At 54.3% G+C, this 24213-nt stretch overlaps 1 protein-coding gene across 3 annotated transcripts in view; it reads right to left on the reverse strand.

Moving 5' to 3' along the window:
- GPR55 (G protein-coupled receptor 55) overlaps window positions 1-24213 on the reverse strand; it is a 57329-nt gene that overhangs the window by 15116 nt on the left and 18000 nt on the right. Inside the window, exons 1-2 of one of the 3 annotated variants that reach the window (XM_077155404.1) lie at window positions 3913-4016; window positions 3159-3274 (exon numbers count right to left, since the gene is read on the reverse strand). The exons of 1 other annotated variant lie outside the window; for it this stretch is intronic. The gene's annotated coding sequence lies outside the window, so the exon portion shown is untranslated. Of the gene's footprint in view, window positions 1-3158; window positions 3275-3912; window positions 4017-24213 lie in introns of those variants that run through there. One more of the 3 variants, XM_077155405.1, reaches the window with a different exon arrangement.

The raw sequence follows: 24213 nt of genomic DNA on the forward strand, positions 1-24213 counted from the left end.
AATGTAAAATGCTCAATTTTATGTTCCAAAGAGTGGAGCAAAGAATGGGAAGCTGCCAGAAATGCAAAAAAGAAATAAATAGAAATGAAAATATAATTGTAGTTGGATACCTTAATGCACTCTTCTTAGAATATCATCGATCACGTAGACGGGGAAATTAGAGTTCTCAACAGCCCAGTTAATAAGGGAGAACTAGCAGATAAGCAAGGAGAACTAGGCTGTAAATCAAGGGAATGTACCCTCTTTAGGAGGGGACAGGCGTCTTTTCACCAAATGTATCCCTTGGCATGTCCTTTTAAAGACCTGTCTACGCTCCTTGTTCTCAGACTGCAGGAGGCACAACTATTTGTCAACCCTACCCTCTACTACAACTTCATGCTATTAATAATATATAATAGACATTTCAGTCGGGGCAAAAATCAGAAGTGTGCTATTGAAATATTGGAACTATGTGTACACAAAACACAGATGCAGTTACAGCTGAAAATGAACATGGGAATGCCCAAGTGTCCTTGTGGGAAAGAAAACAAGAAATGAGGTGAACCAAGACTGCATTGGAGAGTCTGCAGGAGGAACGCGCTCGAGTGCTGTCCTGATTTCCCTGGACCGAGGCTGTCTGCCCCCATGGGTGCCCGGACGAAGGGCCCTGTGGAGGAGTTAGGGAGCCACAGCACAGCAGGGAAAAGCCACGCAATAGGCATCCCATGCCCAAGATGCTCCCCGCATTACGGCTTCAAGGGACAGCAGCAGGGCTGGCTGCAGGTGGCCCCATAGAAAGCCAGTCTTACAATCTTACAAATGGACTGTCCAAGACAGCACGTAGCAGCCTGGTGACGTAGTCAGCTCTCTTGTCACCAGAGGTATGCAAGCAACGGCAGAAGACCAGTTTCTCCAGAATGTTGTCAAAGGAATTCAGCCGTATGGCAGGGTCTTACTGGAGGGCTTTTTAAATATATATCCATCCCCGAAATGGAATTTTCTTTCTAATATGTTAATGTTCTCTAATGTTTAATGAAGATGGGGGAAATGATCCCATGCATTTGATCCCAGAGGATCCCAGAGGCCTCAGTTGTCCTCCCGACTCTGTGCAGTTGTGGGCCCCCACGCTGCCATCCGGGACCCCCCACCCCCACCCCGCTCAGCGCATGACCCTGGACCCCTGGCCTCTCCGAGTGGCCGCTGTCCCTGCCACCTGCCTTGTTCTGGGCTGCGAGTCCTGCAGCTGTCTGTGCCCCGCGTCTGCCCACCTGGGAGAGCCCCGAGGCTGCGTCTGCAGGGCTGAGGCTTCCTAGCCCAGTTACTGACCTCCACGCCAAGCCCAGCCTTCCCTCCCTCCATGGATTGGGTTTTCCAGAGAGTACAAGGGGCAGGAAGAGCACAGGCTTGAGGCGATTTGCAAGCTAAGAAGGGGTCTCCCTATCCACCCCCAGCCACAGTCCCAGAACTCTGGTGAGAGCCACCTGGGAGAGGGTAAGGCCAGCCCTGGGCTGGCAGCTGGAGGATGGAGCTTGAGGAGGCCCCGGAATGCTCGCCCACCACCAGGTCAGCCCACCCAGCTTCCCAGCCTGAAATCTGCGTTTTCTCGGGTTGTTTGGTGGTGGCACGACCCCAATGCCAATACTCACCTGCATGCAGGTCCTGCCGCCCGCACCATGCTGTGAGTGCAGTCTATGCTGACCAGGGCACCGCCATGCGAGGGGGACAGACTTCCTGACTCTGGAATTTTGCTAGAGCTGAACCCTGAGCTTGGAGGGGTTGGCGTGGGTCTGGGGTAGTGGAAGAGGGGCGGCCCAGGGGCTGCAGCCGTGGCCGGCACCATGCTAAGGTGCTGAAGAGAGTCAGCCCCAGGTCCCTCTGCTGGAGCTCACTCTGGAGTCACCCTTTATCTTCCCCCACCCCAGCCACCCACCAGCATCACCTGCCAGCGCACCTGGTGTACCCTGGAGCTCCCAGCCAGCCCCCTTCCTCGCTCTTTGCCCACGTAGCTTCACCTGACCCCCTCCCCAGGCCCTTGCAGGATGCTCCCTGCCCTGGTCCTTCTGCATCGCCCGAGGTGACTGTCCCCTGGGGAGGTCACTAATGATACCGAGGGGTGAGTGTCCACATAGTCCTAAGAGCAACCCCCGGCTGAGGACCGGGTCTCCTTGCCTCTATGTTGCCACACCTCACATGATATTGGCCCTCAGAAAGTCCTACTGAATGAAAGAGGGAATGAATGGATGATTGAATGATTTGGCCTACTGCTTCCCCAGAGCTGCTCAAGGGGCTGGGCCGAGAGGCAGCACCAGTGGAGAACGGAGCCTTCCATGGAGCTCCTGCCCACACGCCTGCTCCCTACCCTTTCTCCGCCACCTCCGGTGGCACAGCACCCCTCCAGGCGAGGCTCCCTGGCCTCCCATCTTCACCCCACACTCTCAGGAAGAATCTAGAATTCCCAGCATTCTCCATGCTGCTGCAGTTCCCCCCAGCCTCTCCAAGAGACCCTGAGGCCACTGAAGAGCCATCCGGTTATAAGATAAAGCAGCAGTTGAAGCCCACCAGATGCCAGCTAGCAGCCAAGCCCCGCACACCACCCACTGCTCCCAAGAGCCCCGCGAGGGAGAAGCCGCAATTGCCCCTATTTCCCTGTGAGGCAAACTGAGGCCGGGGGAGCTGCTCAGCTGGCCATGGCTGGGCCTGGAGTCCCTGCCCCGTGGCTGGCCTGCCGCAAGCGAGTTATATGACAATTCCCGAGATGCGTGATCTCAGGTACTTGGTGGTTTCCCCCAGAGATTCTGGGGGAGCCGGCTGCCGGCGGGGAGAGGAGAGCGGCACGCAAGCCGGTGTTGAGAAAGTCTCCCAGGCCGCCTACGGGGAGGTTTCCCCACACTGACTCAAATCAGGAGGAAGTCAGAGGTTCATAGAGAAATGTCACCCACCATTAGGGGACGAGCCGGGCCCCTGACTGCTGCTGCTGCTGTCACGGAGGCAGCCTCTGCCGTGGCCACAGCCCCCAGGGCAGCAGGTATGGGCACAGGTGTGGACAGAGGGAGCACGAGAGCCCGGTGACCTCAGGGAAGCCACTTGCTGTCCTTAGGGAAGCAGTCTGCTGCCACAAGAGCAAGGCCAGGTCAGCAGCTGCGGGCCTTGGCTCCTTTGCGTGACCCAGGGAACATTACCTGGCAGTGGCACGGTGCTGCTGAGTGAGCCGGGCGAAGGTATGTTCTCCTGCCGTCTGGGCCCGGGCCTGCTCTGGGGAGAGTCACTTCCCCTCTCTGGGGCTCAGCTTCCTCATCTGTGAAATGAGGGGGTGGGACCAGCTCTTCGTGAGGCTCCGGTATCATCAGCCTTACCTGATGGAGGGGCTCTGCCTCTGGGGTCTGGAGGTGGTCCACCCCACCACCATGCGCTGGACGGCCGGACCCGGGAAAGTGGGGCTCCAGGAGGAGGGTCTCCACCCAGCCCCTGCTCTTTTGGGGGAACCATATGCTCCTTGAGCGTCCAAAAAAATTAAGTAAAGTGAAGCATCCCTATGTGTGTCGAGGCCTTGGGAAACCTTTGGAAGAGAAGGAAGCGGCTCACACACACAAAGTGTGCTTTCTTGGGGAATCACGAGAAAGGTCACCACGGCTTCCAGAACCCCTGGGTTGAGAGCTCAGATTCACTGCCCACAGCGGGGTGGTGGGAGCTGGACACTTTCTCAGTTAGGCCCCAGCCTGGGGGTTGCATCGGGTCCCCAGGTGTGTCTGCAAGGACGGCAGGCAGGGCGCTGGGTGGGCCGTGCCTCGGCGAGGCCCTGTGCTCCTGACCCTGGCTTCTCTAGCCCAGGCACCCCAGAGATTCGGGCTAGGCTTGGGCAGCCCTCAAGGACCCTGAGAGCAGAGATTCCCCCAGAGGCCTCCCATCTCCAGGGCCGGGAGAGCTGAAACTCACCCATGCCTGTCAACAGGGAATCCGCACCAATTGCCACAAATCAGAAAAGTCTGGGCTGCGATCCAGGACGCGGTGTCCAGAGCCCGGGGCTGGGCGGTGGGGGCGGGTACTGGGGCGGAAGACCGAGGCCTGGGGTTATTTTTAACAGGCGTGCATGCTCTGACTTTCAGGTATCTGCAGGAGTAGAAACTCCCCGGGGTGGGTCGGGGTAATTCACTCCAGCACACGGGGTGCCCCTGTATAAATAAAGTGGTACCCTGTGCAGCTGCAGGGAAGCCACCTGCACCCTGGAACTGGGCCCGCCAGTGCGCGGTGAGGAGGACGACGGGACCGAGACGGTCTTCCAGGCTCTTGCCATCCACCTCTGGCTCTGTGATCAGACTGGTGCTTGCAAGGTGGGCTGGCACCTCGGAGCGCCAACTTGGCCTGGGCACCAGCCACAGGCGCTGGGCAGGCCTTCCCCACGCCAGGCCCCTCCCGGCCGAATCTCAGCGTCCAGCTGGGTCAGGGCATCTGGGCACAGGAGGGACCCAGGAGCAGGTGTGGGTGCCCACGGCGGCCTGCGGGGTGGGCTCTGGCCCCCTGAGCCTGGTCCCCACAGGGAGGGGTGACGCTGCTCAGCCCCTTCCCCCCAGGGAGCCCTGCCCAGCTCCCCTCTGACTCCCTTCTTTAGAAGGATATTTCTGTTTTCTTGCTGTGGCTTTTTAAATTCTTGAACACAAGCACACAATTGAAATGCATATAGAGAGGCATGTAGTAAAAGGTGTGTCTCCCCCCAAAAGTGTGTCACCTCCACTGACCCACACACCCCTCTGGGGACCACTGTTAACCACCGGAGATCTTCTAGAATTTCTGTCAGAGCATGTATGCATATATATTTTCATTCTCTCTCTCTTTAACAAAAGGTAGAGAACTTCCTGTGCTGTTTGGCAGCAAATGGTTTTCATGCAACAAGTCATCTCCCCTTGGGAGCTGGCTTTCTCAGGCTTTGCTCTCTGCTGCGGTTTGCCAGCGACCCCTCAGCAGGGGAGAAAGGCGGCGGGGGCCCTTGCAGGGGAACATGGGGTCTAGAGAGACTCAAAGGGTCGGGCTGGTTAGGGGCAGGCAGGCCCACCCCGCGGCTCGGGCCTCTCCCCCCAACCCCCCTCCTGCCTCTCTCTCCCCACCCCCTGCCACGGCCCCACAGAGTCATAAATATAAAGAACTTTCTTTCTCCAAAGGTTCTCCTTAAACCACCCAGCACCAGCCACGCCAGCCCTGCCCCACCCCCTCAACACCCAGAACGAGTCACAAGCTCTGGGAGCCTGGGTGGGCATGGAGGGTGACGGGCCACTGGGGTGCGTACCTGCGATTTCACCCCGTGGGGCAGCGTCCGAGCCTGGGGGCCAGCGCACCCGGGAGCTCACTGCATCCTCCTCCTGGGAAGCGGGACCCGCCTCGTTCTTTTAAGCAAAGTCCGCCCTGCCCGCAGGCAGCTCCAAGACCTGCCTCCAGGACCAGCCAGGATGACCTCGCTGGCCAGAGCTGCGCCACGAGGCCCCAACACTGCCCCGGGGCTGTCCAGGAACCTGGCAGGGGCCGGGGCTGAAACTCCAGGGACAGGGTGAGGGAGGAAGATGCTGGAGGCCCCGAGAACAGCCTGGGGGAGCCTCGGGGTCTCTCTGGGCAGCCAAGGCCAGTAGGAAGGAACGGCCAGAGCTGAGGCTGGACGGCAGAGCAGACATTGTCCAGGGGCACGCGGGGTGAGGGGGTCCCAGGGAGCCCAGTCTCTGCACAGGAACGGCGCACGAGCCGCTGTCCCCTAAAGGAGAAACTTCTGACGTCTGTGCATCGCGTCGCTCACCCAAATCAGAACCGGCCATGGTGGGAAGGGGCCGCTGAGGGCCTGGACACTGGACAGATCCCCAGGGCTGCGGGGGTCAACGTGGGGTGAGGGCGGGGACGAGTGTCCTAGCAGCCGTGGCAGGAGGAGATCAGGACAGGAGGGAGGCGACGAGGCGTCAGAGAAGGGCTGGCCAAGGCAGCTGGCTCCGACCAAAGCCTCAGGCAGCCCCGCCCGGGTTCGAGTCAACTGCCCCCACGCAGCAGCCCTGCAACCTTGGACCTGGCACCTCCTCGCTCCTCTGAGCCCACGCCCTCATCTCTCACCTGGGGGGTCATCCATTCACTCATTCAATCAACAAATGTCTGCTCATCATCTACCAGGTACCGGGCAGTGGGGGTCCCGCCAGGCCACAGCACCTGGACACCATCAGGACACGGGGTGGGGGAGGGGGAGCGCCTGGTACTCAGTGACTGAGGCCCCCACCCCCCTGACATTTATGTCTGCTTGGTGTCCCCCTAAAGGGTCCATTCAAAGAAAGGAAAAGTTACAAAACTGAGAATGGGACATTCCTTAGAGGAGGAGGCTGGCAGAGAAAAAGGGAGGCCCCAGCGGAGAAGGGTGGGCCGGGGCGGGAGGAAAGGAACGAGAGGGAGATGGGCCTCGAGTCCGGCTGCTCCCCGCCGCTGCCTCACCCCAAACCTCCGGCTTCTGCCTCTGTTCTTGTTCCCTGGCTCAGCCAAGGCCTTTTGCCTGGGTGACTCCATCGGACCTCAGTGGGAGCACACATGAGGACAGTGTCCAGCCAGCGTGAAAGTGGCACATGGGCCGCTGACACGCTCTAAGGCCAACGTTGCTGAGTACCAAGGCAGGATGGGGGAAGCCTGCAAGGGAGCAGCAAGGTTCTAGAATCCCTGCTTCCTCACTCACCCCGCCCCTAGCTCCACGGGGATGCGACAGTCCACTGAAGGCAGCAGGTTCTGGATGCCCAGACATCTGCCTGTGGACTTGCCTTCACTTCCTTTCATGACCCAGTGTGCCAGCACCTCCCTGTCCTTCCTTAATTTTCCTGCGTGGCCGTGGGGGCCACTTGGGACGAAGACCTGGTCTTGGCACAGGAAGGGCAGACCATCCAGACGGGGCGGTCTGACTTGACCACAAATGTCATAAAGACCTCCGGTTCTGGAGAAGACGGGAGTCTGAAGCATCCGTACCTGCTGAGCGCAGGGAGGGGTGGTGCCCGTGGCTGCTATGACATCATGCTTTGACATAAGCAGGCGAGGTCGTCCCACTCTGGCCTGTGTCTAAAAAACACAGGAAGGAATAAGTGCAGTCCTGGCCTGTCCAGGTTCTCACAAGGAGGTCTGGCCCTCGGAACCAGAGCCCTGGGCTCAGCAGGAGCTCCCTGGGGCTCCCTCTGCTCGGCAAGGTCCTTCTCATTTCTGGGGCCTCCCCTGAGTCCAGCCGTCCTCACCTCTGCAGGCTCACAGCTACCCGCTCCCACTTATTTCCTAGGGTCGTTGAGGGGTGTGTGGACACTTCCGAATTTATTTTCTTTTCATGCTTCGTCTCATGATGTCCTTTGGGCACGTGTCCCTCAGGGGCTTACACTTCTCTTTTGCTTTATGAAGTGTCTACCCGTCCTGTGTGGCGGGGTGTTTTCTCCCCACGCCACCCCTTGCGCACAAATGTACCTTTTACATCTTCGCTTTCCTGAATGGGAGTTTTAAATCTTGGCATGAAAGCAGCCCTTTTCCCCATGGAATGCCTTATACTTCATCTTCACCCCTCTATCGTTTGTAAAAGGATGGCATTCATCTCCTGCCTAGAAATCTTTGCTCTCATTGTTCCTTTTCTTTTAATCCAGGGGTGGAGGATGAAATTGCTTCTCCACTCCCAAGGGGCTGGCAGGCCGGGGCTCCAGGAGGTCTGCCGCCTGCCCTCCGCACCCACCCCACCCCCAATTCTCATGGGAAACCCCTCTCCCCAGGGCCACCATCCTCTAGCCCTGCCTGCTATCATCACCAAATCGCCCGGCTCACACCGCACCTGACCCCTGCCCAGGCTGCTGCCCCCGGAGACAGCCCCGCAGCTCAAGGAGACTCCATTCCCCACCATTTCTATCGGGCATCCTAAGGGCCACACTTCACAATCAGTTGGGCTCCAACAGCCTGCGGCATTTACTTTTAGCAGCTCCATTTACAGAGGAGGAAACTGAGGCACGGAGAGGTCGAGTACTGAGCCCAAATGCACACAGCCTGCAAGAAGCAGAGCTGGGATTTGAACCAAGGCAGTGGTGCCCGAGAGCCCCGACTTGTCCTCACGGGGCTGGGGGCTGAAGACAGCCCCCGACCAGGTTCTCCTCCTCTCTGATTCCTTGCCCAGCCCAGTGGGGCAGGGACCCAGTCATCCCCACATTGCAGGTGTGGGGACAGAGACGCAGACAGTGTGACCAGCTACTGAAAGCCCAGCAGCCCTTAACCCGCAGCACCTGCCTGGCTCCCAGGGCCGCAGCTGGGACTGCCATCTGTCTTCCTCCTTTCCTGGGGCTGCAAACGAGCTGGCTGAGCACAGCAGACATTTATTCTCTCGTGGTTCTGGAGGCCGGAAGTCATGATGCTGGCAGGGCCATGTGCCCCTGAAACCTGCCGGGAGGACCCCTCCCTGCCCCTTCCTGGCTCCCTTGGCTGTGGGTGCACCTGCCCACATCTGCACCCGGCCCTCTCCCTGGTCTCTCCCCTTCTTAGAAGGACACTGATCCTACTGCAGCAAAGGCCATCCCTAGCAGGACAGCAGTCACAGTGCAGCAAAGGCCACCTCCTCCAGGATGACCTCATCTTCAGTAATTCCAGCTGCAGTGGCCCAAATAAGCTCATACTCAAATAAGGTCATATTCTGAAGTACTCAGGGTTAGAACTTCATCCTGTCTTTTTGGAGAACACGGTCCAACCCAGAACACTAGTCCAGGCCCCTTTATTCCCTCGAAGGCTCCTCCCTCCACACCCTGGCCCTCAGGATAGCCTCCCTCCCCTTCCCTTCTCCCCGCAGGTCAGCCGCCAAGGCCCCATCTCCTCCCAGCTCTCCCACCACCCTGCTCAGGAGGCCGGGGCCTTCCAGCCCTGCCTCTCCACTGCCCAGTTCACGTCCGGTGTGGAGCCAGGCCCCCTGCCCCTTCTCCACTCCTCGCCCAGCTGCTGAGCCCGTGGGAAACACTCCAACCGGCGATGGAGCCACCCAACACAGCAGCTGGCACTGACGGATCCTCGGGGCACCGGCGCCCCCTCTCCTGGTGCTAGACCAACCTCAGTCCACCTCAGCGGCCCGCCCCCAGCGCCCCACCACCCACAGAAATCTTTGCCTCCTACTGCATAGAGAAAATATGGATTGTCAGTCACAAAGCCCTGAGCCTCATTCTGCAGCCAACCAACGACCACAGGTGTCGCCCTCTCACCTTCAGCCCACCCTACCTATCTCCTCCAGGGACCTGCCCCAGCAACAGCCTTTCATTGTTGCCTTGAGCAAGAGAAAATGCCAGAGTTTGTCACACTAACAAAACCTCCTTCCCTGTCTTCCTGGTTTTGAATGAAGAAAATTACTTATGAATTTGAGGGATACTTGTCCTATAATCAAAGGTGACCAGAAGCCTTACTTTATTATATTATGTAATTTTTAAATTACATAGATTTCAATAAAGGTACCCAGATTTCTGTTACATCATGCACACAATGTTATATGAAGTGAAGTTATTATGTAAGGGGAAGTCTTCAGTGTTCATTAAAATAACTGGATCTACACCTCTTCTAAATGAAGACAGCATAGCAATGAATATTTATAAGAAGAAAGGTACAGAGGCTTTTTGGCTCAACAAAACACCCAACGTTCTGAATTCATGATGGTGTTAAGTACAAGGACGGTGACACGAGGCTGCCATGGCTCCGGCCACTGCTGTGTCTTCCAGCTGCTGAGTGGGGTGTGCAGGAGCCCCCGTGTTCTTGCTTAGTTCCCAACCATCATCTCCAGCCAGGTCTCCTTATCCCACGGCCTGCTCCCATGGCTTCCTGGCCTTTCGCAAAAACACACGCCCAGATCCGATCCCAACAAGACTTGAACTACCACTGCTGGACCTCAGTTTTCTCATCTCTGCAGTGGGCACAGCTGTGCCGCAGCCGGGTCACCAGCACCACAATTCTCAGATTCTGACAGCACAGGACAAACCACAAGCGCACTGGGGGAAAGAACTCAGGCCCCAAGGACCGGGCTCTCATGCTGCCCGCTGTGAACATGGAGGAGAGCAGTCTGCTAGTCCAGGACGCCCCCAGCCAGCCACCCCACCTCCCCCTTTCCTCACCTCTTCCCCCTTCCCTGCCCCCTCCACCCCTGTTCTGCTGGCCCGGGCCTGCCCCTCCTCCTGCTTGCTCCCCTCCCCTCCTGAGGACCCCTCCCTGCCCAGCCAAGCTCCCCTCTCTCATCAGTTTGCCCCATCCCCACTTTCGAGCTCAGAAGGCCTGCAGCCTCAACGGTCCCCCTGGCCCCTGGCCCCCACCCTGCTCATCCCCCCTCCTTCCCCAGCCCAGCCCCTTCCACCTGGCCCCCCTCACTGCTTATCTCTCTTCCTTGGCCGTTGCCCTCCCTCTGGCCCTTCTCTGGCCTACAGCCACCTGGGCAGACCCCTCCCACCCAGACACCCACTCCCCCCATCTTTGCACCCTTGGGCCTTCCCATGAACCAAGCCAGGGGACTGGCGCCCCTGCCAATGGGTACCTGGACCTCTAGGAGCTTCAGTAATCAGGGCCCTGGTAGGTGCAGGGAGCAGCGGGGCTGAGCGGCTGCCACGAGCCTGCAGGGCCCTCGGGTGCTGCAGGAGGCCCCTCCAACTGGGTTCTCAGCCAACCGGGCACCTGGCTTGAGTCACTGGGTGGGTGTCCCCTCCTCGCCATCGTTCCAGAGGCCAAAGAAAAGGTTTGACCTTGGTTGGGGCCTCCAGAATCCTCAGAGCCCCCACTGGAGTGGGGAAGCTGGACTCCTGGGCTCCTGGGCTCAGGGCGTCTCTCTCTGCCCCCCTCCCCACTGCCGCGTGGCCAAGCACTGTCCACATTCAGAAGGAAGGACAGTGCAGGGTGCCTGGTGTACACCTCTTCCCCAAAGTAGCCCCCCACCAGGAGTCAGCGCCTGGGGCTCCCTTTGGAGGGCAAAAGCTGCCCAAGGAAGGGGTGACCTGTCTGCCTGTGGCAGCAGCAGGTGGACAGACAGTCCAAGCGCTGAGCATTGGGAGAGGACAGGGTCTTAGTTTCCCATAAACGGGTTGGTTTGACAATAGGAAAATGGCTCACGGGTTCAGAGGCAACAAGACTTGCTTGTCCGTCAGGCAGGCGGGCGCTCCTTAGGGCGCTTGGCCTTCCCACGGAGGCACAGCGCTCTGCTAACTTCTGGCTTCTGGTGGCCCCTGGGCATCTCCCTGTCCAGTTTCCTTTGCCTCAGTGGACAAGGAGGCACTGGACGAAGGGCCCCTCTTCTGTGCAGCTGCATCGTGACTACCTCTTCAAAGCCCCTGTGTACAAAGGGGCTCTCGCCACAGGACTGGGGGGACCTGAACGTGCCACCTGTGGAGGAAGGGGTCCACCCACCAGGCAAGCAGCTTGCTGCACCCTGGGGGGCCCTGCATCCTAGAGCCCCCCGCACCCTCCCGTAGGAGCAGGCCCCACTCCCCTCCCTGTCCCAAGAGTCCCTCTCTCAGCTACTGCGTCCACAGGACCCAGCAGGGTGCGGGCTCCGAACCCCTGGGACACAGGGTCCCCCTGCTCGCTGTCCCTCTGAGCCTGCTGGCCCCAGGGTGAGCTCCACGGGGAGCAGGGCTGATGGGGTATCTCCAAACCTCTGTCCTGTCCCCGCTCTTCTCCTCCCGCAGTCCTGAGACTCCTCCAGGCCCCGCAGAATGAGCTAGTGGGGTGACCTCCCGAGAGCGGGACTCCAGGCAGGCCCTGATAGGGGATGTGTCCAGCCATGTCACCTCCACACACTCAGATTAAACGGAAACCAGCTCAGGCTCCGTGAGCTGAAGCAGCAGGTGGCCTAGGACCCCCACCCAAAGGCCCCCCAATCTGCCCAGTTTTCCTCATGCCGTGGGTGCTGATACAGACGGAAGGGGGGAGCCTGGCCCACATTCGGGCCGTGCAGCATCGGGGGCCCCGTGGCATGAGGTGACCTGGGCTCCGTGGGCTCTGCCAGGCGTGCAGCCGCCTCCCCTCCCCCCGGCAGTGCCTCCCTCACTGCTCCTGGCCCGCTGGGTTCAGCCCCTCCCGGGCGCTGGGCTCCGTGTCCCCTCCCGGGCGCTGGGGCCTGGCACAGACCCACTCTTGCTCCAGGGCCCTTTAGGGGAGGTGTTACCAGGCCTCAGAGGCCCCCTCTGAGGTCACACCCACAGCCACTTCAGAGGTCACCATGTCACCCCATCCTGCCTGCCCACCCAGCCCTGTGTGGTCAGGCCGTGGTCTGAACTCTCCCTTTCAGGGCTAGTGACTGTGGAGGCCATGGTCCCCGGGCTGCTGCCTGAGGGGTCCCCTCGGCCCGGTGGCTTCTGCTCCCATGCCCTTCAGCTAAGAAAGCCGTCACCTCCCTCCCCAACCCACCCCACCCTGTGGCCTAACCAACCCACAAGGGCTGCGCTGCAGCTCTCGCCCAGAGCTCAACTGTGGCGTCTCTGGGTCCCCAGTGACCCGCTCGGCCCCTGGGCCCCGTCAGCGTTTCCTGCCGGGGACCTCTCGGGCCAGGTCTGGACACCGGGCGTGAGGTGACAGACAGCTGGGAGCAAGGCCAGTCTCCGCTGGTGGCCCCAAGCCCGAGCTCAGTGCCAGATGCGGGGGAGGGGGGGGGTCAGCACCCCAGCCTCCCGCCACAGTCCCCCGCCCCCCACCGTGGCCTGAGGTCACTTCCTGGCAAAGGTCAGCTTCCTGTCAGCAGGCTCAGAGGGTGGCTGCCCTCAGGGGACGCCCCAGTTGCTTCCTGGGATGGGGTCAGGGTCACCAACTGTCCCGGTGTGCCCAGGACTGGGGGCTTCCTGGGACAGTGGACATTCAGCACTGACACCAGGCCAGTCCCAGGCACACGGGGAGCGGCTGGTCCCTGCATGGGGTGGGTGCCCTGGGGACAGTCCCCTCTCCCAGCCCTGACTCCGACCCCCAGTGAAGGATACTGTCCCGGTCAGGTGCTGCCCTGCCCCCTGCCCCCACCCAGGGTCCTTGCCTACAGCTGGCAGTGCTGTTCTCTTCTCTTCCCGTACACTGTCCTCAGGGGCCCCAGAGCCTCTTGGTGGCCCGTTTTTGTCCCCGTGGCCCCGATGCCCACCAGCTCCACCTCTGCCACCACCTGGAAGCAGCAGCACCCATGGGCCCCTTCACAGCCAGAGACCCGGGGTCTTGGAGGAAACACCTGGGCTTGGGGCGCCTACATCCTCTCCTACTCCCCACCCCGAGAAGGCTGGCAGGCACCCCGCTTTCAGTGCCGCGGTGACCACATTTCCAACAAAACGCTCCCAGCGCCACAGCCGGACAAAGGGCTGCGGGTTTCCCGGGGCCGGGCCGGCCGCCAGCGCGCGGGAATGTCTGGAGCACCCCGAGAAGGCGGACCCTCTCCTCTCGGGGAGCCCGTGGGTGGGCCCAGGCCCCCAGGGGGGAGGGGCGCAGAGCCCGAGGCAGGGCCCGTCGGTTTCTCCAGCAGGAACCCCTTCCTTCTGGGCCCGGGAAGGGTGTGGACAGCAGGCCGCCCTGGTCGTGAGGGGCCTCTGCCAGGGGCCCAGTGCCCAGCGCCCAGAAGAATCAGGCTGCCTTGTGGTCTTCCCACCTTCAAAGGCTGCAGCCAGATCCCCTGGAGATGCACTCCCACCCAGACATATCACACTCACACACACACAAGACATTCCCGAGGGGGCATGCACACACACACCCAGAGACCCACATATATGTGCATATGTAACCAGACACATGTCCACACCCAGAGACATCACACACACTCAGAGCCACACACATGCACATAGACACACAGAATCTAAATACAACACAGAAGCACAGGCGTGCACACACACGTGCGCCCAGAGACACACAGATGCACACATGTACCCAGACACACACACACATACCCAGGACCTACCACACATTCGCCCCCACACACTAACCCCGAGACACACACTCACACACAAGGACACCCGCACATGCTGATGCTCCCAAAAACAGACACACATGCCCAGACACAAACACGCCCAAAGACTGGTGTCACACAGCTGCACAAGGTCAGAAAATGCAAGCCCACTCAGAAGCACAAGCTGCATATTCTCAGGCAGGTCCGCCCGGAAGCCCTGCCCGGAGCCCCCGCAGCCCCACCGGCGCATTTCTGGAGTTGATGCGGCTTCCCGACCCCCTGGAGGTCCTCAGCCGCCGTGCGGAGCAGGATGGCTGCCCGGCCTGGAGAGGACAGAGTCAGGGTGCTGGCAAGCCTTGCCTGGGCCTGTGACAGTGACCTACCACGGAGTCACCTTTCTCCTACTACGGGAACCTCGTGCTCATGATGACCACTCCAGGATGCAGTCTGAGAAGAACTTGAAAATATTCTTGCAGGCGGCACTTGCAGAGGCAATAACCTAAGAGGATTTCCAAGGAGTTCAAATCCAGCATAACAGAGAAACGCTTCTCAGAAAGTCCACAACTCAATAAAAACAACTCTAAGGCTTTGTTCTAAGGAATGCACGCTATGGAAAATGATGTACGAGGAGGGAAACACAACTCAACAAAAGCGAAACATTTGGTTAATCATGTGAAAGAATTTTATTAGATTGTTAGCAGTGTGGAATAATATATAAGCTATAAATTTAAGGAAATAAATCGGGATTCCAACTATGTAAATAAACAACCATTTAACAAATTAATGGTGAAATAGAAAAGAAAGAAAATGTTAGTGGTGCTAGGAAGATGAGATTGTGAGAAATTCATTTCCTTTTCCAATAGTTCTATAAAACGGGCGAATAAAAATTTAAACATAACCACGTAAGTGTATTGTAATGGAAATCCATCTAGCCTCAGAGCAAAAACTTACTACCTCAAGCATTTAATGATATTTCTCGGTAGAAGCAGGATGGAATTTTGCAGCAGTAGAATGAGTCAGGCTTATTAAAATTTGACATTGAGGACATGATCTTGTTAATTTGCCATTATAGAAAAGTCAAACTTTAAGAAGCAGGTTTCGGTTCACAGACAAAAGACATTTATTGAGGACCTACCATGCACACAGTATTTGGGATGCAAAGATGAATAAAGCAAACTTCAGGCTCTAAGGGTTCCGGAAGGAAATGCTTCCTGAACAGAGGGGTGGAGGAGCTCAGCAGGAAGCTTGGGCTCCAGAAAAGACTGGGAACCAGTTGTGTAGGAGGAGAGGGTGCTGGAGCATCAACAATGATTCTAGGTTTCTGACACTGGGACACTGGAACGAGAGGGGTCACAGGGCATTCTAAAGGAGGGGCTGCAATGGGCTCCAAAGTCTAGCTGGGAGGCAAGTGATTTGATTTTGGATCAGAGGGTTTGGAGTACCCCATAGAAGACGCCCCACAGTAAACAGATACAGGGGACTGCAGATTGAGAGTTGGGACTCATCCCTGTCCCTGGTTCTTTGGCCTGTGCCTGGGGCAAGGTCCACCTGCAAACAGCCTGTGTAGGACCCGCGTCCAGGCACAGAGGGAGAGAGGAGGGGCTGACCATGGGGCGGGGCCATGGGGGGGCCCACACCTCCCACCTCCTGCCCGGTACCAGCCAGTTCAGAGCTCAAGGTCAGGATCTCCGCAGACTGCGGTCACTTCCTAAGCGTCTGCACACCTGGTACCCTCGGCCACGAGGGACCCGTCACCCCCGCCTGTCAGCACTGGGGGTTCTGGGGATGCGGCAGCAGCAGTGCAGACAGTGGGCTTCGGAGCACGAAGGCCGTTCCCAAGACTGAGAAGGCGACAGGGGCTGAGAAAAGCAGGATTTTGGGCCCTGACATACAGCGGGCTGTGAGTGGCCAGGAGGGAGCCAGGTCGCAATGTCCCCTTGGAGGGGATGGGGCCCGCGCCCTGGGTATTGCCATCTGAGCTTTGCTCTGAGCCCCAGGGAGATGCAGTTGAGAGAGCAAATCCTTGAATCCTCAGGGGCAGGGGAGGGAGCCCCAGACCAAATCCAGAGGGGACCCAGTATCCCCTCAAACCTACACCCCCATAATTTATAGCAGGACTTCTGCCCTCCAGGGCCCTTTGCCTCCATCTCCCCTTTCCACTGTCGCGATGCTCCCTCTCCACGCAGCTTTTGCCCTGCAAAGGGAGCCCCCAGCTCTGACTCCTGGGGGGGCTGCTTTGGGGAAGGGGTGTACACCAGGCACCCTGCGATGTCCTTCCTTCTGAATGTGGACCATGCTTGGCCATGTGGTGGTGGGGAGGGCTGCAGAGAGACGCCCTGAGCCCAGGAGTCCAGCCTCCCCCCTCCAGTAGGGTCTCTGAGGATCCTGGAGGCCCCAACCAAGGTCAAACCTTTTCTTTGGCCTCTGGAACGACGGCAAGGAGGGGACACCCACACAGTGACTCAAGCCAGGCGCCCGGTTGGCTGAGAACCCACCTAGGAGGGGCCTCCTGCAGCACCCGAGGGCCCTGCAGGCTCGTGGCAGCCGCTCAGCCCCGCTGCTCCCTGCACCTACCAGGGCCCCGATTCCTGAAGCTCCTAGAGGTCCAGGTGCCCATTGGCAGGGCACCAGACCCCTGGCTTGGTTCACGGGAAGGCCCAAGAGTGCAGAGATGGGGGGAGTGGGTGTCTGGGTGGGAGGGGTCTGCCCAGGTGGCTGTAGGCCAGAGAAGGGCAACGGCCAAGGAAGAGAGATAAGCAGTGAGGGGGGCCAGGTGGAAGGGGCTGGGCTGGGGAAGGAGGGGGGATGAGCATGGTGGGGGCCAGGGGCCAGGGGGACCATTGAGGCTGCAGGCCTTCTGAGCTCGAAAGTGGGGAGGGGGCAAGCTGAGGAGGGGCAGGCCGGGGAGCTCGGCTGGGGGGGGGAGGGGTCCTCAGGAGGGGAGGGGAGAAAGCAGGAGGAGGGGCCTGCCGGGGCCAGCAGAGCAGGAGTGGAGGGGGGCAGGGAAGGGGGAAGAGGTGAGGGAAGGGGGAGGGAGGGCGGCCAGCTGGGGGCATCCTGGACTAGCAGAACTGCTCTCTCTCCATGCTCACATTGGGCAGCTCGAGAGCCCGGCCCCTGGGGCCTGAGTTCTTTCTCTTCTGGTGCCCTTGTGGTTTGTCCTGTGCTGTCAGAATCTGAGACTTGCGGTGCTGGGTGCCCTGGCTGCGGCACAGCTGTGCCCACTGCAGAGATGAGGAAACCGAGGCCCGGCAGGCCGTCAGGGGCAGGGCTTGGGCTAGGGCCAGGCAGTGTCACCACAGAGTCTCTCTACAACCTGGGTGGGCACAAGTTCTGGCCAGCTCCCTGCCCAGAGATGGGCGAGAGCAGCTGGCTGGCTGGGCCCTTGGGAGAGAGTGGCCCTTCCTTCAGGGTCACCCTCCCCACTTCTGGGAGCCCCTCCCTGGGATGGTCAGGAGGCCCTCGCAGCCACTTCCCTGGAATGAACCGGGGAACTCATGCCAGGACTTGGGAATCCCTGGCCCAGAGGCCCAGAGGCACCAGTAGGGGATAAGTCAAGAAGCAAGGGTCCAGGCGTCCATGCTAGGAAGTGATGGCCACCTGGCCCCCAGGCTCCCCAGGTTCTCCCACATTCCCTCTCCCCTGGCTGAGGAGTCGGCAGCAGGGGGAACAGTCAGGTAAGAAATCTCTCCTGGAAGTCACCTGCCACCACTCAGAACTCAGGCAGCCACGTCCTTGTGCTGTCTGCATTCCAGGAAGGGCTGCGAGGAGACGTCACAGGATTTTAATAGAAATGACCTAAGACTGGACACCAGACTGGGGCCCGCCTGCGCTGTGGGAAGGAGAGGGCCCACCCGGGGGGTTTCCACTTCCCTCCCACATGTGATGCATAATTTTTCCTGGGACTTTCATCAGCTTAAACTCCGGGGCCAGGGAAGTTTGGTTTCTGGGGTCCTGGTGAGCGCCCTTTGTAAGTCAAGGACTCACTTCTTCCTGGATGCTCTGTCTCCAAGCAAACCCTCAAGAAATCCTGAATCTCATCAGCTCATTCCTGTCATACCCAGTCACACCCTCCCATCTCCTCTTTGGGCTCCCCACTGCTCCCTCCAGTACCCTGCCCCCATCGGCTCCTCCAGCCCCCAGGCACCAGCCGTCTACTCCACCTGTCTTTCTCCATCCTCTACTCCCCGCAGGCCCTCACTTGCCCCTCCCCCAGCTTAGATACCCCAGGCCTTCTTATAATCCCCCCTTGCAAACACCCATGGCACCCCTGCCCCTCCATCTTATTCACCTGGCACAAATCCAATCCTAGATAAATCCACCTCCTTGCCTGCTCCTTGCCTGTGCTGCCGAAATGGGCATGGTTGGAGAACAGGACACAACCTTGCAGCCTGGTCTTGCTTTTAAAACATGGACTCCAGATGTCCAGGGGCCCTGTAAGTGGCCTGTCATTGCGACTCGACTCCTCTAGTTCATTCACTCCCCCACCTTCCTCTCCTCCCTGACAACACCCCACCCCACCTCATTCGCTGGCCTTGCCTCTTTCCACCGAGAAACTGGAAGCTCTTCTATATGTTCTTGCCAGCTACATCTATGCCCACTTCCCCTGCTCTTTCCACAAACACACTAGAGCCTTTCCCTCCTACAGACTCGAGAACGACTCCCCAGCAGTTGTCCCACTCCCTCCTGCATCGCTACTCCTTTCTGCACACAGGAGTGATATTACATACCTTCTTTACAGAAACTCTGGACTCCATATTCGTGGCCACCCACCAGCAGGTGACTCTGCTGCTCCTGACATCACAAGTCCTGAAGAACTTGTCCATATTTGCTGTCTCCAATTCCTCAGCTCCCTTTCCTTGAACCAGTACCAATTAGGGTTTCACTCCCAATATCCACCAGAGCGGCCCCCCACCCCAACACCCAATCTAAGGGTTACGAGCTCTCATCATACTCAACCAATGCATCTCTCTCCCTCTCAGTTTAACCTGTAAAGAGGTATAATTGACATGCAATAAAATGCACCCATTAGAAGTATATAATTCAGTGAGTTTTGGCAAATGAATAGCACGCTATGATCAAGTCATAAAACATTTCTATCACTTAAAAGTTTCCTTGTTCACTTAATTGCAGTCAGTCCCCACCCCACCTGGCACCAGACAATCATCGATCTGCTTTCTGACATTCTAGATTAAATCCTGCCTTTATGGCTGTTCATATAAATGGAACCCTGTGATATATACTCTCCTGTAGTCAGCATACTGGTTTTGAGATGCATCACGTTATTGCATTTATTAGTGGTTTGTTCCTTTTTATATCCTTTGCATGGATAAACCATATTTTGTTTATACAGTTGACCTATTGAAAAACATTTTGTTTGTTACCAATTTTCAGCTATTAGGAATAAAGCTGCTATAAACATTGATATGCAAGTTTTTGTGTGGACAAATGTTGTGATTTCTCTTGGATAAGTACTTAGGAGTGAAACCGCTAAGTCGTTTGGTAAATATGTGTTTAACTTGATAAGGAGTAGCCAAACAGTTCTCCAAAGTGGCTGTCGCATGTCGCATTCCCATCAGCTGTGCTCGAGACTTCTGTTCGCTCCAGATCTTCAACCCCTGGTGTTTTTTGTTTTTTTTTTTTTCCCAATTTGTGCTGTTCCACTGAGTGTGCAGTGGTATTTCATTGTAGTTTTATTTTATTTATTGTTTTTGCATGGGCAGGCACTGGGAATCGAACCCAGGTCTCCAGCATGACAGGTGAGAGCTCCGCCACTGAGCCACAGTGGCCCGCCCTCATTGTAGTTTTAATTTGTGCTTCCCTGATAATTAATGGTGTTAAGCAGCTTTTTATGTGCTTATTGGCTATTCTTCTATCTTCCTTTGTGAAGTGACTGTTAAAGTCTTTTATCACATTTTCTTTAATTGGGCTGCTTATCTTCTTTTTATTAGGTTGGAAGATATATCCATATAGGATACAAGTTATTTGTCAGATAAAATATGAATATTTTCTCCCAGCCTTTGGCTTGCCTTTTCCTTTTCTTAATGATGTCCATGGAAGAGTAGAAGTTTTAAATTTTAATGAAGTTCAATATATGGATTTGTGCTTTTAGGACCCTGAATAAGAAATCTTTGTGTATCTGACAATTCCAACAATTTTCTCCTTCTAGAGGCTTATAGTTGTAGCTTTGGATCTATGACCCATTTCAAGTTAACTTCTACAGATTGAAAAAGGTTCAAGTTGAGGATCATTTTCTTCCATATGGATATCCAAATGTTCCAGCACTGTTTTTGAAGAATGTTATTTCCTTATTGAATTACTTTGGCATTTTTGTAATAATTCAACTGATCATACATGTGTGGGTCTCTTTCTAGGGTCTTGTTCTGTTTCACCCGTCTATTTTTTCTGTTCTTATGCCAATACCACAGTGTCAGGATTAATGTCATTTTTATAGTAAGTCTTAGAATCAGGTAGGCTAAGTGTTCCAACCTTGTCCTTCATTTTCAGAATTATTTTAGATAGTCTAGAATCTTTGCCATTGCATACAAATTTTAGAATCAGTTTGTCCATTTCTACAGAAAAGAAAAGTTTTCTGGAATTATGTTCGGGAGTGCACTGAATTTGTAGATCACTGAGGGAAATTGACATTAAAAAAAATTTTTTTTAACATAACAACATACAAAAATGAACCTTCTTACCATATGATCATTCCATTCTTGGTATATAATCAATAACTCACAATATCGTCACATAGTTGTATATTCATTACCATGATCATTTCTTAAAACATTTGCATCAATTCAGAAAAAGAAATAAAAAGACAACAGAAAAAAAACTCATAACTAACATACCCCATACCTCTCCCTCTCATTGATTGCTAGTATTTCCATCTATCCAATATATTTTAGCCTTTGTTTCCCCTATTTGTTTTCTATACCCCTTACCACTCTCTTTCATTGATCACTAGCATTTCAATCTACTAAATTTACTTTAACATTTGTTCCCCCTATTATTTATTTATTTTTAATTCCTATGTTTTACTCATCTGTCCATACCATAGATAAAAGAAGCATCAGACAGAAGGTTTTCACAATCACAAAGTCACATTGCGAAAGCTTTATCATTATACCACCATCTTCAAGAAATATGGCTACTGGAAAACAGCTCTACATTTCAGGCACCTCCCTCCATCCTCTCCAATATACCTTAACTAAAAAGGTGATATCTATATAATGTGTAAGAATAACCTCCAGGATAACCTCTCCACTCTGTATGAAATCTCTCAGCCGTTGACACTTTTTTTTGTCTCATTTCTCTCTTCCCCCTTTTGGTTGAGAAGGGTTTCTTAATTTCTTGATACTGAGTCCCAGTTCATTCTAGGATTTCTGTTCCATATTGCCAGGAAGGTTTACACCCCTGGGAGTCATGTCCCATGTAGAGAGGGGGAGGGCAGTGAATTTGTTTGTTGTGTTGGCTGAGAGAGGCCACATCTGAGCAATAAAAGAGGTTCTCTGGGAGAGGAACTACAAATGGCCAAAAGGCACATGAAGAGATGCTTAACTTCCCTGGCTAGTAGAGAAATGCAAATCAAAACCACAATGAGATATCATCTTACACCCACCAGAATGGCTGTTATCAATAAAACAGAAAATGACAAGTGCTGGAGAGGATGTGGAGAAAGAGGCACACTTATCCACTATTGGTGGGAATGTCAAATGGTACAACCACTGTGGAAGGCAGTTTGGTGGTTCTTCAAAAAGTTAAATATAGAATTGCCATATGACCCAGCAATATCATTGCTAGGTATCTACTCAGAGGACATGAGGGCAAGGACACAAACAGACATTTGCACACCAATGTTTATAGCAGCATTATTTACAATTGTGAAGAGATGGAGACAAAATGTCCATCAACAAACGAGTGGCTAAACAAACTGTGGTATATACATATAATGGAATATTATGCAGCTGTAAGACAGAAGAAAGTTATGAAGTATGTAACAACATGGATGGACCTTACGGACATTATGCTGAATGAGATTAGTCAGAAACAAAAGGACAAATACTGTATGGTCTCACTGATATGAACTGACATTAGTGAATAAACTTGGAGAACTTTGTTGGCAACAGAGACCATCAGGAGATAGAAATAGGGTAAGATATTGGGTAATTGGAGCAGAAGGGATACAGATTGTGCAACAGGACTGAATGTAAAAACTCAGAAATGTGTTATAGTTTGGATGGACCATGGTGACTCAGCAGGCAGAGTTCTCGCCTGCCATGCCAGAGACCCAGGTTCGATTCCCGGTGCCTGCCCATGCAAAAAAAAACTCAGAAATGGACAGCACAATACTACCTAACTGTATTACAATTATGTTAAAACACTGAATGAAGCTGAATGTGAGAATGATAGAGGGAGGAGGGCTGGGAGCACAAATGAAATCACAAAGAAAGATGATAAAGATCGAGATGGTATAATCTAGGAATACCTAGAGTGTATAATGATAGTGACTAAATGTACAAATTTTAAAAATGTTTTTGCATGAGGGAGAACAAAGGAATGTCATTACTGCAGGGTGCGGAAAATAGATGGTAATTAATAGTTTAAAATTTTACCTTATGTGTGAGACTACAGCAAAAAATGTTTATCTGGTACAAAATTTATATTTTGACTAGTGCATTTCCTAATATAACTTATGCAGACAGCTTAATTGAACACCATATGTACATGGAACCTTGAGTAGGACATGAGACTTTGTTGGTTTGACCAGAGTAATGCCCCGAAAAATCCCAGAGTGATTTGAACAGTGAATAAAAAACTATTCGCAAAGTCCCCTTTGGGGAATGGTGAGAACGGGGGAAAACTCAACTTCCCCAAGTTGAATTCTTGATATTCTCACAAGCAGTGTGGACAACCAAAGCTATAGGCTGTGCCCTCAGTCTTGAGGTTTGTTCATATGAAACTTAACCCCACGAAGGATAGGTCAAGCTTACTTAAAATTACACCTAAGAGTCATCCCCAAGAGAACCTTTTTTGTTGCTTAGATGTGGCCTCTCTCTCCAACCAACACAAAAGCAAACTCACCACCCTCCCCCTGTCTACGTGGGACACAACTCCCAGGGGTGTGGACCTTCCTGACAACGTGGGACAGAAATCCTGGAATGAGCTGAGACTCAGCATCAAGGGATTGAGAAAACCTTCTCGACCAAAAGGAGGAAGAGTGAAATGAGACAAAATAAAGTGTCAATGGCTGAGAGATTCCAAACAGAGTTGAGAGGTTATCCTGGAGGTTATTCTTACGCATTAAATAGATATCACCTTGTTAGTCAAGATGTAATGGAGAGGCTGGAGGGAAATGCCTGAAAATGCAGAGCTGTGTTTCAGTAGCCATGTTTCTTGAAGATGATTGTATAATGATATAGCTTTCACAGTGTGACTGTGTGATTGTGAAAACCTTGTGTCTGATGCTCCTTTTATCTACCTTGTCAACAGACGAGTAGAGCATATGGAATAAAAATAAATAATAGGGGGAACAAATGTTAAAATAAATTTAGTTTGAAATGCTAGTGATCAATGAAAGGGAGGGGTAAGGGGTATGGTATGTATAAATTTTTTTTTCTGATTTCGTTTTATTTCTTTTTCTGAATAGATGCAAACGTTCCAAGAAATGATCATGATGATGAATATGCAACTTTGTGATGATACTGTGAATTACTGATTATATATGTAGAATGGAATGATCAAAATCGGAATGTTTGCGTTTGTAAGGTGTTTTTTGGTATTTAAAAAAATAAAATAATTAAAGAAAAAAAGAGAGGTTCTCTGGGGGTGACTCTTTGGCCTAATTTTATCTCTTTTTTATTTTTTTGCAGGGGCAGGCACTGGGAATTGAAGCCTGGTCTCCAGCATGGCAGGTGAGAACTCTGCCTGCTGAGCCACCGTGGCCCTCTTAGGCCTAATTTTAAGTAGGCTTAGCCTATCCTTCGCGGGGATAAGTTTCATATGAACAAATCCCAAGATTGAGGGCCCTGCCTATTGCTTTTGTTGTCCCCACTGCTTGTGAGAATATCAGGAGAAACTGTTATTTTTCAAGTGAGTTTTATCCTGAATAGATGTTGAATATTGTCAAGCACTCCTCTGTATTTCATTGAGAGTATCATAGGGTTGTTTTGCAACGCTATTGTTAGCCTGATGAATTACACTGATTTTCAAATGTTAAATCAACCTCACATTCTGAAATAAATATCACTTTATCATAACATAATATCCTCTCTGTGCATTGGTGGATTTGCTGTGCGACTGTGTTTACAAAGTCTATTGGTCTGTACTTTTCTTTCTTTCTTCTCCTT

Source organism: Tamandua tetradactyla, chromosome 3, assembly GCF_023851605.1.
Source record: "Tamandua tetradactyla isolate mTamTet1 chromosome 3, mTamTet1.pri, whole genome shotgun sequence".
NCBI lineage: Eukaryota > Metazoa > Chordata > Mammalia > Pilosa > Myrmecophagidae > Tamandua > Tamandua tetradactyla.